The sequence below is a fragment of the Spermophilus citellus genome (genome assembly GCF_964194105.1).
Source record: "Spermophilus citellus genome assembly, chromosome: 14".
In the NCBI taxonomy this organism is placed as follows: Eukaryota; Metazoa; Chordata; class Mammalia; order Rodentia; family Sciuridae; genus Spermophilus; species Spermophilus citellus.
This window is the reverse complement of record NC_138194.1, coordinates 20,134,604-20,150,179: the sequence shown is the minus strand read 5'-3', so window position 1 is coordinate 20,150,179 and position 15,576 is coordinate 20,134,604.

Here is a 15,576-nt window from a genome sequence, read left to right as displayed (position 1 = left end):
AGGCATTAAACTATAATCACCAGCCATTTTTTATATTGGGGAAAAATCTTGCTTAGTTATTGAACTTTGAATTTGCAATCCTCTGACTCCTGAGCCAACAGGATTGCAGGCATTCAGCCTCACTTAAAACAATTTTTAATTTATTTTTTACATGCTAATATAGATCAAGCTTATACTATAAAAATATTTATATTTTAATTATATAAAATAAATTCATAAGAATTGGTACATGCCATTTATATATAGATCTCACCAAAAACAGAACTAAGGCCTAGTTAGTGATTAAATGTGAAACCTAAAATTTTTTTTGGGGGGGTACCAGGGATTAAACTCAGGGGCACTCACCATCAAGCCACATCCCCATTCCTGTTTTGTATTTTATTTAGAGACAGCTTCTCACTGACTTGCTCAGGGCCTTGTTGTTGCTGGTTTTGAACTCACCATCCTCCCAAGGCACTGGGATTATAGTTTACAATTTATAAATTTATATTCTTTTTTCTGGACTTATGGGAGATTGTCTTTTTCTAGTGATTTTTTTTTTTTATATTTCACAAATCCTGTACGTTTGCACTCATGTTGAAGCTGAAAAAGTTGATCACAAAGAACCACAAAAGAGAAGAGCTTTTAATATCTGTTATAAGACAGACAGTTGGCACTGCTGAAAAGCAATTAAGAGGGAAAGTAACGCTTAGGTTTTATAGTACATAGTTTGAATTGTATAAGTAATTATTAGACTGTGGATATTCCAACAAGAGTTTGCAGATTTCAAACTTCAAAGTATTATTTTAGAAGGTGGAAATTTTGCTGATTTGATCACTACACATGTTTAATTGCAATGCTGAATCCTATGCAAATACAAATAGTGGATACAAATTAAAAATTAAATAATTAACACTTCAAGTCAAATAGCAAAAATAAACAAATATGGCTGAAAATACAAACCATGTCTCAATAGTAACCCTAAATGTTAATGGCTTAAACTCACCACCCAAGACATAGGTCAGTAGACTGGATTAAAAAAAAGATCCAACAATATGCTGCCTACAGGAGACTCATTTTATGGGAAAAATCATACCACTCACATGAACCTTGAAAACAAGCAAGGGTGTTCATACTCATATCAAATAAAGTAGACTTCAAGCCAAGGTTAATCAAAAGGGATAAAGAAGAACATCTCATACTGCTCAAGGGAACCTTACAACAACCAGACCTAACAATCATTAATATATATATATATATATATATATATATATATATATATATATATATATATATATATATATATATATATCAAAAGGGATAAAGAAGAACATCTCATACTGCTCAAGGGAACCTTACAACAACCAGACCTAACAATCATTAATATATATATATATATCTCCTAAACAATGGTACAGCTATGTTCATCAAACAAACTCTTCTCAAGAGTCAAATTTACAACAACACAATGATCTTGGGTGACTTTAACACACCTCTCACCACTGGACAGACATTCCAAACAGAAGTTTAATAAATAAACTCTAGAGCTCAATAACACAATAACTTAGACTTAACTGACATAGATAGAATAGGTCAACCAGCATCAAGTGGATACACTTTCTTAGCGTATGGATAATTCTCAACAGTAAACCATATACTATACTGTGGGGCAACTCTTAGCAAATATAAAGAAGTAGAGGTACTACAATGCATTTTACCAGATCATAATGGAATTAAATTGGAAATAAATGACAATAATACAAAATTCTGCATCCAATGGAGACTGAACAAGATGCTATTGAATTAACAATGGGTTACAGAAGACATCAAGGAGGATATTAGAAAATTCTTAGAAGGTAAACTAGAACATATGCACAAGAGCAAAATATTTTGGACAGAATAAAAGCAGTACCAACAGGAAACTTCATTGCATGGAGTTTATTCCTCAAAAGAAGAGAAAGTCTACAAATATGTGACATCACACTACATCTCAAAGTCCTGGAAAAGAACAAATGAGCATCAAAAACAATAGAAGGCTAGAAATAATTGAAATTAGAGATGAAATCCAAACAAAAAGTTGGTTCTTTGAAAAATAAAATTGACAGACCCTTAGCTTTGCTAACAAAGAGAAGGAGAGAACCCAAATGACTAGCATACATGATGAAAAAGGCAATATCACAACAGACACTACAGAAATGCAGAGGATAATTAAAAAATATTTTGAAAACATATACTCCAATAAAATAGAAGACATTGACAAATTTCTTAAGACATATGATTGCCCAGATTAAATTGTGTATGTCTTCTCAATTCAAACAGACCAATTCAAGTGAGGAAATAGTAGAAGCCATTAGAAACTTACCAACCAAGAAAAGCCCAGGACCAGATTGGTACACAGCTGAGTTCTACAAGTTCTTTAAAGAAGAACTAATATGCTTCAATTTATTTCAGGAAATAGAAAACGAGGGAGTACTTCCACACTCATTCCATGAGGCCAATATCCCCCTGATCCACAAACCAGGCAAGGACACATCAAAGAAAACTTAGATGCAAAAATTCCCAACAAAATTCTGGCAAATTGAATACAAAAACATATCAAAAAGATTGTGCACCATGACCAAGGGGGATTCATCCCAGGGATGCAAGGTTGGTTCAACATACAGAAATCAATAAATATAATTCATCACATCAATAGAATTAGAAAAAATAAGAATCATATGATCATTTCAATAGATGCAAAAAAGCATTTGACAAAACACAGCACCCTTTAATGTTCAAAACACTAGAAAAACTAGAGATAACAGGAACATATCTCAACATCATAAAGGATATCTACACTAAGCCCCAAGCCAACATCATTCTAAATGGAGAATAATAAAGGCATTCCCTCTAAAAACTGGAACAAGACAGGGATGCCCTGTTTCACCACAGTTATTGAGACACTGTCCAGAGCAATTAGACAAAAGAAGAGCTTAAATTAGCACTATTTGCCGAATATATGATTCTATACCTAGAAGACCAAAAAGCTCCACCAGAAAATTTCTAGAATGAATTCAGCAAAGTAGCAGGGTATAAAATCAATACCCATGAATCAAAGGCATTTCTGTGTATCAGTGACAAATCCTCTGAGAAGGAAATGTGGCAAACTACCCCATTTACAATCACCACACACACACACACACACACACACACACACACACACACACAAAATACTTGGGACAATAGGGACTTGGACCTGAAAAAACTACAGAACCATAGAGAGAGAAATCAAAGAAGACCTTAAAAGATGCAAAGATCTACCTTTTTCTTTAATACACAGAATTACTACTATGAAAATGACCATACTACTGAAAGCACTATACAGGTTCATTGCAATTCTAATCAAAATCACAAAGGCATTCCTCATAGAGATAGAAAAAGCAATCATAAAATTCATCTGGAATATTAAGACACCAAGAATAGCCAAAGCAATCCTTAGCAGGAAGAGTGAAGCAGGTGGTATCAGTATACCAGAACTTAAACTATACTACAGAGCAATAGTAACAAAAACAGCATAGTATTGGCACCAAAACAGACTGGTAGACCAATGGTACAGAATAGAGGACACAGAGACTAACTCACAAAATTACAATTATCTTATATTAGACAAAGGTGCCAAAAGCATGCACTGGAGAAAGGATCGCATATTCAACAAATGGTTCTGAGAAAACTGCAAATCCATATGCAACAAAATGAAATTAAACACCTATCTCTCACCATGCATGAAACTCAACTCAAAGTGGATCAAGGACCTAGGAAATAAACCACAGATATTTGTTGATTGATTGTATATCCTCTTCTGAGAAGTATCTGTTCAGGTCCTTGGCCCATTTTTTTGATTGGGTTATGATTTTTTTTGGTGCTTAGCTTTTTGAGTTCTTTATATACCCCCAAGATTAGTGTTCTATCTGATGTTTAAGGGGTAAAGATTTGCTCCCAGGATGTAGGTTCTCTATTCACCTCACATATTGTGTGTGAACAAGGCAGTCTGCAGCATGCTTAACTCCGAGGATTGAACCTGATTTCATCTGACAATGCAAGGTAACCTCCCCCCCCCATGCCACCATGATCTGAGGGATGAGGTATCAGTCCCTGGGCATAATCAGGAGTCACTGGAGGCCCTTGTTCTCTCCAAAAGGAAAATGCTATAGTCGTCATTCATGGAAGAATACTTCATCATTTGTCAGACACATGGACAAACCTATTTAGAAAAGCAGATACACATTCAGGAAAGAATGTGAGGGGCTCGGGATACAGTGACGTTCGTAGTGCACTTGCTTCACATGCACAAGGTCCCAGGTTCAATCCCCAGCACCAAGAGAAGAAAGAAAGGAAAAAATTGTGAGAAACTCTAAAGGGAGAGATAGCAAATACAAGGTTGGTGGTGTTGCTATTTGGAGAGGGACATATAAGTGGGGCTGGACTATAGATGGGGCCAGAGCAGACTTCTATAATTTCTCACCCATTTTTCTAAGCTTGCTCATATCATGCTAGCATTTAGGGGTCCAGGAAGCTGGTCTAGGAGAAATGCTGCATTGCAGGGAGTTGATTTAAAAAAAAAATCTGATCTTTCTTTTTAAAAATATTTTTTAGTTGGACAGGATACCTTTATTTTATATATTTCTTTTTAATGTGGTGCTGAGGATTGGACCCTATGGCTCACAGGTGCTAGGCAGGTACTCTCTCAATGAGCCACAACCCCAGTCCCTTCTTTTAATTTCAATTTTTTTTTTTTTGTGGGAATTCCTGCATTCTGGTGATTTATGACCTTCTCCTTTGAGGTTCAGTGTAACTTTCTTTTTGGTATCCCAACATTTCTGCCCAAACCAGATGTGTTTCACAGTTCTTTAAGGACCTCAAGTGTTGCTAGAGGAATGATTAAATGATCATTTAGTTATCAAAGCAAATAGGGCAGTGTTTTCAGGATGGATTTATTAAGAGAATGCTCATTATTAGATTTCTATTTTAATTTATGTATTTAGCCATGGATTCATATGGTTTTTACAGTCATCCATAAATGTGGTCCACAAACCAGCAGATTTCAGAAACTTTTCATGTTGACAGCTATTTTCAAATGGTTGCATTCAGATTGAGGCACATTTGGCCAAGTGTAAATATTAAGATGCTTTTAAAGTGCTTATGAATTTTCCTGGCTAGAATATTGCAGAAGGTTTTGCCAGTTTTCTCACCACTTGGTTTATCTTATTGGTGTTGAAAAACCTCTCAGATGCAAGGAATACACTCCAGAGGCAAGCTCCTGCAGTTGGCCACCCACAGACCCCCACACCCACTGAACGAATTCTCTGTCCCCCATTAATTGGGTGTCAGGTGCTGTTGGATTGTTAAATATTGGGTAAAACCAAGTGTTTTGCCCAAAGAGCCCAAGTTCTAGCTTGTTGGTTATTGGAACCACTGCATTGGTTATTCACTTTCCTTGCCTCTCAAGAAAAATCTGAGCTCCATCCAGGGACCTATATTTAGTGGCACTGGTAGTTTAGGAAAATTTCTTATTTTGGTTAAGAAAACTAACAGCAATAATAATTAATCATTTCCCTCATGGGGAAGGAGAGCTTATGGCCCCAGGGTGTCCCTGGCTCTTTCCCTCTTCTCACCCACATAATCTTCTCCTCCTCTTGGGCAAAACAACTGTGTACTACTCATCCCTGGAAAACTGGGGCATGTGGCTTGATCTTCTCAGTCTTCCTTCAAGAGAAATGTTCCCATTTCAAAAATGCAGCAAAACTGATCCTCCAAATAACTTGGCTGCTGTTTCTGAGAAGCAAAAGTTAAAAGAAAGAAAGAAAGAAAGAAAGAAAGAAAGAAAGAAAGAAAGAAAGAAAGAAAGAAAGAAACTGAAAATGAGGGATGGGGCTGGGGCTCAGCTGTAGAGTGCTTGCCTAGCATGTGCAGGCACTGGGTTCCATTCTTAGCACAACAGAAAAATAAATGGATAGAATAAAGGTATTGGGTCCGAGTATAACTAGAAAAAATATTTTTAAAAATAAATACTGAAAAGGCAATGTATTCTAGCAATTAGGGAAATGCAAATTAAAACTACACTGAGATTCTCTTTCTCTGCAGTCACAATAGCAATTATCAAGAATGCAGTAACAATAAATTGGTGAGGATGTGGGAGACAGGGAATGCTCACACCATTTTGGAGAATCTGCATATTGATGCAAACCCACTGGAAAGCAGGATGGAGATTCCTCAAGAAACTAGGACTGGAACCAGTTTTCCCACTCCTCAGAATATATCCAAAGGATTTAAAATCAGCATACTACAGGGACACAGCCACATCAATGTTCATGAAAACAAAACTCACAATAGCTAAGCTACAGAACCAGCCTAAATGTCCATCAACAGAGGGATAGATAAGGAAATTGTGGTATGTATATTTAGTGGAATATTACTCAGCTTTAAGAAAGGATGACTTCATAACAGTGGCCAGTGAATGAATGGGTCTGTAGATTATCATGCTAAATTAAAATAAGGCAATCCCCCAAAACCAAAAGTCACATGTTTTCCCTGATAAGTGTTATCTACATCACAAGGAAGGGGGTGGGCACAAAGAGAAGTTCAGTAGATTAGAAAAAGGGGAACAACAGGAAGGGAGGGGAAATAAGAACAGGAAAGACAGTAGCATGAATGGACCCTAATGTTCCTATTTAAATATATGAAAATACTTAAGTGAATTGGCCCATAATTCCCACTCACACTCACACCAATGGGGTCCTAAGGAGAATAAGGTATATTTTATGTTTGGATAATTTTACCAAAATGGACTCTATGGTCATGTATAACTAAGAAGAATGAATAAAACAGAAAAAGATAAAAAGTGCTGAAAAGGATCATGGGACCAAATTGATAGCATCTTAGCTGGATGAGGAAATGTCTTTAGGTACATTCCAGAATTCTCTAAACCACTCCCCCATTGGATGCTGCCAAAGGTGTTGGAGCCTGTGGGAAGGTGGAGGTTCATGGCACAGCATGGAGAAGAAAGGATCCCCCCCATCCCCACATTCATCTGCAGATGCAGAGGTCCCAGGGGGCAGGTAATCTTGAGGCCTCCACAGTTAACTAAGGCAGAGAAGAGCAGGGTGCATTCCAGTCTATGGAGTTATTTACCAAATTAGGAAAACCTGGAATTGTGTTTCCTGGACTCCCAATCAAACACAAATTGTTTTTCCTTAAAGAGAGAGACACTTGAGGCCTCTTAATTTGAAGTCTTCTCTGTATTATGTGAGTTTTTGCACCACTGAATTGGGGGGACAAGACCAGAGCTCTCTTTGGAAACACATTGACTTTGTTTGCATCAAGACAAGCAGGTAGGGTCTGTCTTTTTTGTTGTTGTTGTTTCTTTTTTCTTGTCAAGTGCAGTGTATTCAGTTGATACTAAGAATGCACACATGAGCAGGGGGTCTCTGGTTTTAGGAGGAGGCAGGATCCCACTGACTGGGATCCAGGGGAATGGTGGGAACCAGGGAGAGCACCCAGGGTGGCCTTGATCTGTGTGAGGCTGTTATCCTGTGGCCACCACAGGTATTTCTCTCAAAAATAAAGAAAGAAAAAGAAAAGTGGCACACACCTGTCATTCCAGCGGCTGGGGAGGCTGAGGCAGGAAGATGGCGAATTCAAAGCCAGCCTCAGCAAAAGCAAGGTGCTAAGCAACTCGGTGAGACCCTGTCTCTAAACTTCAAGCTAGGCTGGGGAAGGGACTCAGAGGTCCAGTCCTCTTATTTCAACCCCCAGTGAGCCAGAGAGAAAGGGAGTTCTGGTGTTGCTGGGGTTTACCCAGGTCTGTGCTCTCTGGGTCTCTTCTGTGCTGATCTCCTTATTCTGCCTCCAGCTCAATGTGGACTCCAGATACAGATTCAACTCAGCTGGAGGAACATCAGCTCTCATGCTGCCAACCTGGCAGGAACCTCCTCCAGGGTCTCTGCCAGGTACCCCGGTGAGCCACCACCAGTGCTGGCTGTGATGCACTGGGCAGTTCCCAAGGGATGAAAGGCCAGTTCTGCTTGGAGAATTTTGCACAGATGAACAGAGGACAAGTCAGCACCCTGAAGACGCTCTGGGTGGTCTTATTATAGGACGAGGTCCAGGTGGTGAAACTTTTTAGAAATTACTTCAATTTCCTAACATTAAAACCCAACAGAACTTAGAATTCTGGTCACCCTAACCCTAACCAGACCTCAAAAGGAAAAGAAAAAAAGCTGCACCCAAACCCTGCCATTCTGGCCTCCTTCTTGCCTGGAGTGGATATCACCCGCTGTCACTCAAAAAGAAGGCTTGCTGGGCTCAGGCTGTGGAGAGCGGAGACTGACTGACGCCCTGTCCAATCATAAGCCCCGCATGCTGAGTGCTGTCCAATCCTGATCGCAGCCAGCAAGAAGGGGGCAGGCCTCCGCTCTCGGGATCGGATTTATTTCTCCTCCTTGGCGCTTCTAGGATTCCTGCAGTTGGACTCCAGGCTTCGCTCCATTCTGTACCCTGGATTCCGGGTGGCCCTGCCATGCAGGGACTGAATCTTTCCAGGTCAGGCTTGACTGATGGGCACCAGGAAATGGTGAGTGTGCAGTGCAGTGGCACCTGGTGCCTGGACAGGGAGGCTCAGGAGGGAGATGGAGCAGGGAGATGGTCTTGTGGGTCCTGCTGTGGCGGGAACCCTGAGTTGGCCAACCCTGGCTCCAGGCGCTCTCTGCGTCCACAGGTCTGAGCCCATTGGGGACAGCGCCCCTCAGTCCCCCTGGCCAGCCGGGTGGAGAGTGTAACAGTGGCGGAGACCCCTTGCAGCTGCCCCATCCCCTGGGGCAGCCTCAGCCCCTGCTCGAGTCCTATCTTTCTGGCAGGTGAGCAAGGCAGCCTGGCTCTTCCTGGGCTGTGGTGATTGACAGGTGGGGCCAAGAGAAGAATTCAATTCCAAGCCAGGGGATGGCGCACACCTGTTATCCCAGTGCCTGGGGTGGGGGCTGATGCAGGAGGATTTCGAGGTCAAGGCCAGCTTTGGCAAGTGGGTGAGGCACTTAGAGACTCAGGGAGACCCTGCCTCTAAATAAAATGCAAAATAGGGCTGGGGATGGGGCTCAGTGGTCAAGTGCCCCTAAGTTCAATGCCAGGTACCAAAAGAAAAAAAAAAAAAATCTCCAAACACAGTTTTCCTGCAGGAGGGGAGCAGGGGTGTACAGGGACCTCGCTTATTCCTGAGCTAGTTTTGTAGAGTTTGTTTGTTTGTTTTGTTTTGTTTTGTTTTGTAGTTACAGAAGGGTGCTTTACCACTCAGCTCTGTCCCTGGTAGTTTTTAGTTTTTATTCTGGCCGCGGGTCTAGCTAAGTTGCTGAGATTGGCCTGCTTAGGGTTTGATTGATAATGACTTTTCCATTGCAATTAAATGTATGATTTTTACACACTCATGGGTTCGTGGATGGACTTCGTTGATGTCGTGATTCCTTGATGACAATTGTAACAGTACAGTTTCACAATGCACATGTTAGGTAATAACTTCTTTTTATTTTCTCTTATAATTCAAAAGTTTCTTGGTTAAGTTTACATATATTTAACTTTATAGTTGAATTTTAGGACTGGATGCTTCCATTAAGAGTAAAGCATGCTGGATTGTTTATTAGTGCATCAGAGTTATACATACTACCACATGCATATGGCATGTGAGAAAACTTAACCATGGTATTTTATACTATTTTTAAGCTGAATGTTCCATGACTATTAATGTATTATCCTGGTCATATGAACTGATTTCAGCAAGTCCCTGAGGTGGGGATCTATGATGTGTCTTTAATGGCAAAACAGTTTCCACAAATAATTAAGAAGCACTTAAACTCCTTGAGTTTATTAGAATTCTTTTGTTTCCTATTGTCATTGATGCTATTTAATTTTATCTCTGCTAGGGTTTTATTTTACATTTCTTGGGTTTCTAAAGATGTTGGATCCTTTTTATTCTCATTATTAAACACATGGGTATCTCCTGTACAAATTGGCAGCTCAAGTCTCCTCCCTGAATTTCTTCTGTGGTGTATTTCAGAGTGTTGGGACAGTGAGAATCACCAGTCTGTGGGCCCTTTTCCTACTCAAGTGGGCTGGGGTCTGCAGGGGTCTCAGGTTTTTCTCCCCCCTGAGGTTTTCTTTCTTTGGGGGGGGGGGCATGGGGAACATAGTGGATTGAATGCAGAGGTCCTTTCCCACAGAGCAGACAGATTCTGAGATGCTTAGTCTGACCTTGAATTTATACCTCAGCCTCCTGAGTGGCTGGGATTACAAGTGTGGCCCTCCTGCCTGGGCCCACCTGAATGTTCTAAATGTAAGGGAAGCAAAATGTCAGATCCACAACCCTGTCTCCCAGATGAAACCTGTACACATGTATCAATGAATTCCTCAAATTCCAGTCCCCTGTCCCCATTTCCAGTGACAGTTTTGCCTCCCCACTGTAATAAAATAAGAAGCAAAGGTTTTGTTTTCTGTTTATGAGCATTTCACATGAGAGAAAAGTACACCAAAAACCACTTGACATTTGAAAAAAATGGGTGAGTGTGTGTGTGTGTGTGTGTGTGTGTGTGTGTGTGTGTATTCTCCCTACCTCTCCCAGGCCAGACACCTTGTCAGAATGTCTTTGGGCTAAGTGTCCCCACTGTGGACTACATGTCCCAGGGGTCCCATGCCCTCTGTGACATTTTCCTGGTCCTATTTTGGCTCTGCCTGACATCTGGATCCCACACCTGGCACATCTGAGGTCTCTTGAGCATCTGGTAAATATCAGCCACCTGTTGACCTATGAGCAGGTGCATTTAAGGGAAGTAGTTTCTCAGGCGAGTAGGTGACTGCTCTGTGGCTGTGAGGAGTCTCCTTATCCAGAAGCCACTTCAGAAGTTCCCTGGTCCTGGGTCCTGTGGATACTGGAACAGTGATGGGCATGCGGCCATTTATTAACACACTAGTTCAAGGTCCTTTGGAAATGCGTCCAGAGTGGTTGTTACTCTGTTAGCTTTTAAGGAACTCCATGCTATTTTTAAAAATGGCTGCATTAAACTTACATACTAGCCACATGTGAGCGGGTCTTTCTCCATATCCATGTCATTGGAGGACTGGTTCCTTTGCCTGTTTGATATGGAGCCTTTCCCACAGCTGTGCTCAGGCTGCAGAAACTCTCCTACTTGGCTGGGGAATGAATTCCTGATGCAGTTGGTTAGAACCCAGGCTGCCTGTGCTCACTGCAAAAAGGTGGTGTGAGCCTATACTACAAAGAATCAGGGAGCTGTGGTTTTTATCCTTTTTCTTCACTCCTGGTGTGGGGATCGTAGTCAATTGAAGTGCTTGCACAGCAATGTGAAGCTTCTCCTTTGTGATACAGGGAGATTTTCACATGCACTGTTGCCATTGCTCCCAAAGCTTGGTGGGTTAGGATGGAGTCCATGGAATGCGAAAAAATGTTGGGACCCTTAGTGCCTGGACATACTCCTTCCAGAAAGAACTGTTCGGTCCTGGAGTTATTACTGAGGTAGGGGGGAGAGGGCTCAGGCAGGGATGCTGGGTGGACTGTATTTCTGCTGTCTACCCTTAGGGACTGGCTAGAGAGGAACTCAACTGTTAGCAACCCCAGTTTGCAGATCATGCTTCTAGGGATAAACTGGGACCCTTGATCTCACTCCCCTTCTGCCCTGGTCCCATGGATAAAGCTCATGACTCACCACAGCCATAGAAAACCACCCCTTTTCTCCACTCCTGATACTTGTGTATATCCAGTTCATTCTTCTATGAGCACCAAATTGTGTTTCCAGCGACAAGTCATTTAGTGTCCAATGTGCTCCATTTGTGACCCCAATCAGTCTTCATCTACTCTGGGTGACACTGGATGGGGGTATTCTGCCCCAATTATGTAGCACATCACTCAAGGCAGGACTAATGCCCAAGTGTACCCCAACTTTGCCTGCTCTTCGGATGGTAGATATTTTTTTAGTGGTCCAATGCATAGGTCTCTCAATCCATGTATAACTTTATTTAGGAGGGACTCAAAACAAAAGTAGGTATTTATTTGGTGTATCCATGTGTGAAGAGAATCCAGGAGCCTCATATTGTGGTATAATTTTGAAAAATACTACTCAATATGTGCTTCTTTGGGGTGCTGGAGTATAATCCAGTACCACGTACGTCCTGCCCTTAAGCCCTACCAGTGCTCTGCGCCTCCAGTTCCCACACCTCCCTTCAGGTTGGGTTGTCTTGTTCATTCACATCAAATCCTCTGCTGGACATGGTTGCATTTATCTAGGCCTTTTCATTGCACTTCATAATAAAATTGACATTTACATACATATGGAGTCATCTATGAAATTTTAGCATTGTGATTTTTTTTGGGTCCTCAAATTACTGCAATATGATAATTTTATAACATGCATTAGTGCCTGGTTATATAGCTCCTGCTTTTGCTCTTAGAGTTCAGAATTCTTGGCTAATTTCATATCAATTTAACCTTCCAGGATAATTTTCAAACTCTTTCCTTTGGTCCCTTCTTCAGTGAAAAGGAATCATGGTGAAATTTTGATGGGGTGTTATAATAGATGAACCCCAGGGAAGCTGTCCTCTTTATAATGAGGAGTCCTATCATCTATACCCAGGGTGTGTAATTCAGTCTTTTATGTGCTTATCTGTATTTGCATATTTTTTCAAATTCTGCAGGTGTCCTTTTTAAGTATGATTATATATGAAATGTGACATCTATATAAAACTGACATGGTATTTCACAGTATTTGTCAAACTGTATGCCACATGGCAAACAAAATGTGGCTGATTGCCAGAAATGGTTATTTCTGGATGGAATTTTCAGGATGTCCTATTACTGAACTATATTCTCAGGCCTTTTTAAACTTTTACTTTAAGTTTTTAAATTATTAAATTTTCTTCTTCATTTTTAAAAATTACTATTGCCTTTTTTAAAAATTTAGGCAGGGTTTCACAAAGTTGCTGGAGTCAGCTTCACAATTGTGATCCCCCTGAGTCAGCCTCCAGACCAGTGGATATATCAGGTGTGTAGCACCATATGCATCCTATCTCACTATTCCTTTCTTTTTCTTGTTTTTTTAGGATTTTTTTTAGGTCATGATTTAAAATTTATATATATATATATATATATATATATATATATATATATATATATATATACACACACACACACACATACATACATACATATATACATACATATATATACGCATATATATACATATATACATATATACATATATATGCGCATATATATTTGCATATATATACATATATATCTGCATATATATATATATATATATATATATATATATATATATGCAGATATATATATGTTTCTATTATTTTTTAAACAAACAACAGTGGAATGCATTTCAATCATTTTTACACATATGGAGCACAATTTTTCATATCTCTCTACATAAAGTATGTTCACATCAGTTTATGCCATTATACATGTACTCATTTATTTCTGCATTACAATTCTTAATACACATATATATCACAATTTTTCACTTATCTTTGTATATGAGGTATGTTGACACCCAATGCAAGTCTTTGAGTACATGTCTTTTGAATAATGATGTTTATCATGTCATTGTATAATGATAACCATCACATGCCACCATCCTTGCTAATCCCCTGTACCCTTCCTCCCACCCCTCTTACCTATCTAGAGTTAATCTAATCCTCCCATGCTCTCCCTCCCTACTCCATTTTGAGTCATCCCCCATATATCAGAGATAATATTTGGCATTTTTGGGGGGATTGACTAACTTCACTTAAAATAATACTCTCCAACTCCATTCATTTACTGGCAAAAGCCATGATTTTATTCTCTTTTAGTGCTGAGTAATATTCCATTGTGTATATATACCACATATTTTTTTTTTTATCCAGTCATCCATTGACAGGCATCTAGGTTGGCTCCACAGTTTAGCTATTGTGAATTCTGCTGCTATAAACATTGATGTGGCTATGTCCCTGTAGTATGCTCTTTTTAAGTCCTTTGACTATAGTCCGAGGAAAGAAATAGCTGTGTCAAATGGTGGTTCCATTTCCATATTTCCAAGGAATCTCCATACTGCTTTCCATATTGGCTGCACCAATTTGTAGTCCCATCAGCAGTGTATGAGTGTACCTTTTCCCCCACATCCCCGCCAACACTTATATTTGTTTGTGTGCATAATATCTGCCATTCCAACTGGCTTGAGATGATATCTTAGTTTTGATTTGCATTTCTCTAATTGCTAGAGAAGATGAGCATTTTTCATATATTTGTTGATTGATTGTATATCCTCATCTGAGTAGTGTCTTTTCAGGTCCTTGGCCAATTTATTGATTGGGTTAATTGTTTTTTTTTTGGTGTTAAGATTTTTTAGTTCTTTATATACACTAGAGATTAGTGCTCTATCTGATGTATGAGGGGTAAAAATTTGCTCCCAGGATGTAGGCTCTCCATTCTATTTTTTTTATAAAAAACTTTTTAGGGGGCTGGGGATGTGGCTCAAGCAGTAGCGTGCTCACCTGGCATGCGTACGGCCCGGGTTCGATCCTCAGCACCACATACAAACAAAGATGTTGTGTCCACCAAAAACTAAAAAATAAATATTTAAAATTTCTCTCTCTCTCTCTCTCTCTCTCTCTCTCTCTCTCTCTCTCTCTAACAAAAAAAAAACTTTTTTGTTTGATTCCATCCCATGTGTTGATTTTTGGTTTTAATTCTTGTGCTATAGGAGTCTTATAAAGAAATTTGTGGCATAATCCCACATGATGGAGATTAGGTCCTACTTTTTCTTCTATTTGGAGAGTCTCTGGTTTAATTCCTAGACCCTTGATCCATTTTGAGTTAACTTTTGTGCATGGCGAGAGAGAGGGATTCAATTTTATTTTGCTGCATATGGATTTCCAGTTTTCCCAGCACCATTTGTTGAAGATGCTCTCTTTTCTCCAGTGCATATTTCTAGCACCTTTGTCTAATATAAGATAATTGTAGTTTTTGGGTTGGTCTCTGTGTCCTCTATTCTACACTGTTGGTCTACCAGCCTGTTTTGATGCCAGTACATGCTGTTTTTGTTACTATTGCTCTGTAGTATAGTTTAAAGTCTGGCATAGTGATGCTACCTGCCTCCCTCTTCCTGCTAAGGATTGATTTAGCTATTCTGGGTTTATATTCTAAATATACAGATGCTCATAACCTCTATATTCATATATATATTCTCAGAAGAGGATATACAATCAATCAACAAATATATGAAAAAATGCTCATCATCTCTCTCTCTCTCTCTCCCTCATATATATATATATATATATATATATATATATATATATATATATATATTCTTCTCTATATTCATCTTATTTTTCCAGATGAATTTCTTTTTTTTTTTTCTGCTGTACTTTCTTTTATTATCATCATAATGTTTGCATCAAGATACATAGCAATGATAGCAGGTTTCTTTTTAAGGCTTAGTATTAAATATTAGATATCTTTCCCCAGTTTAATTTTACATTACTCTGCCAAGAAAAAAAAAAAATTAAAACTCAAAT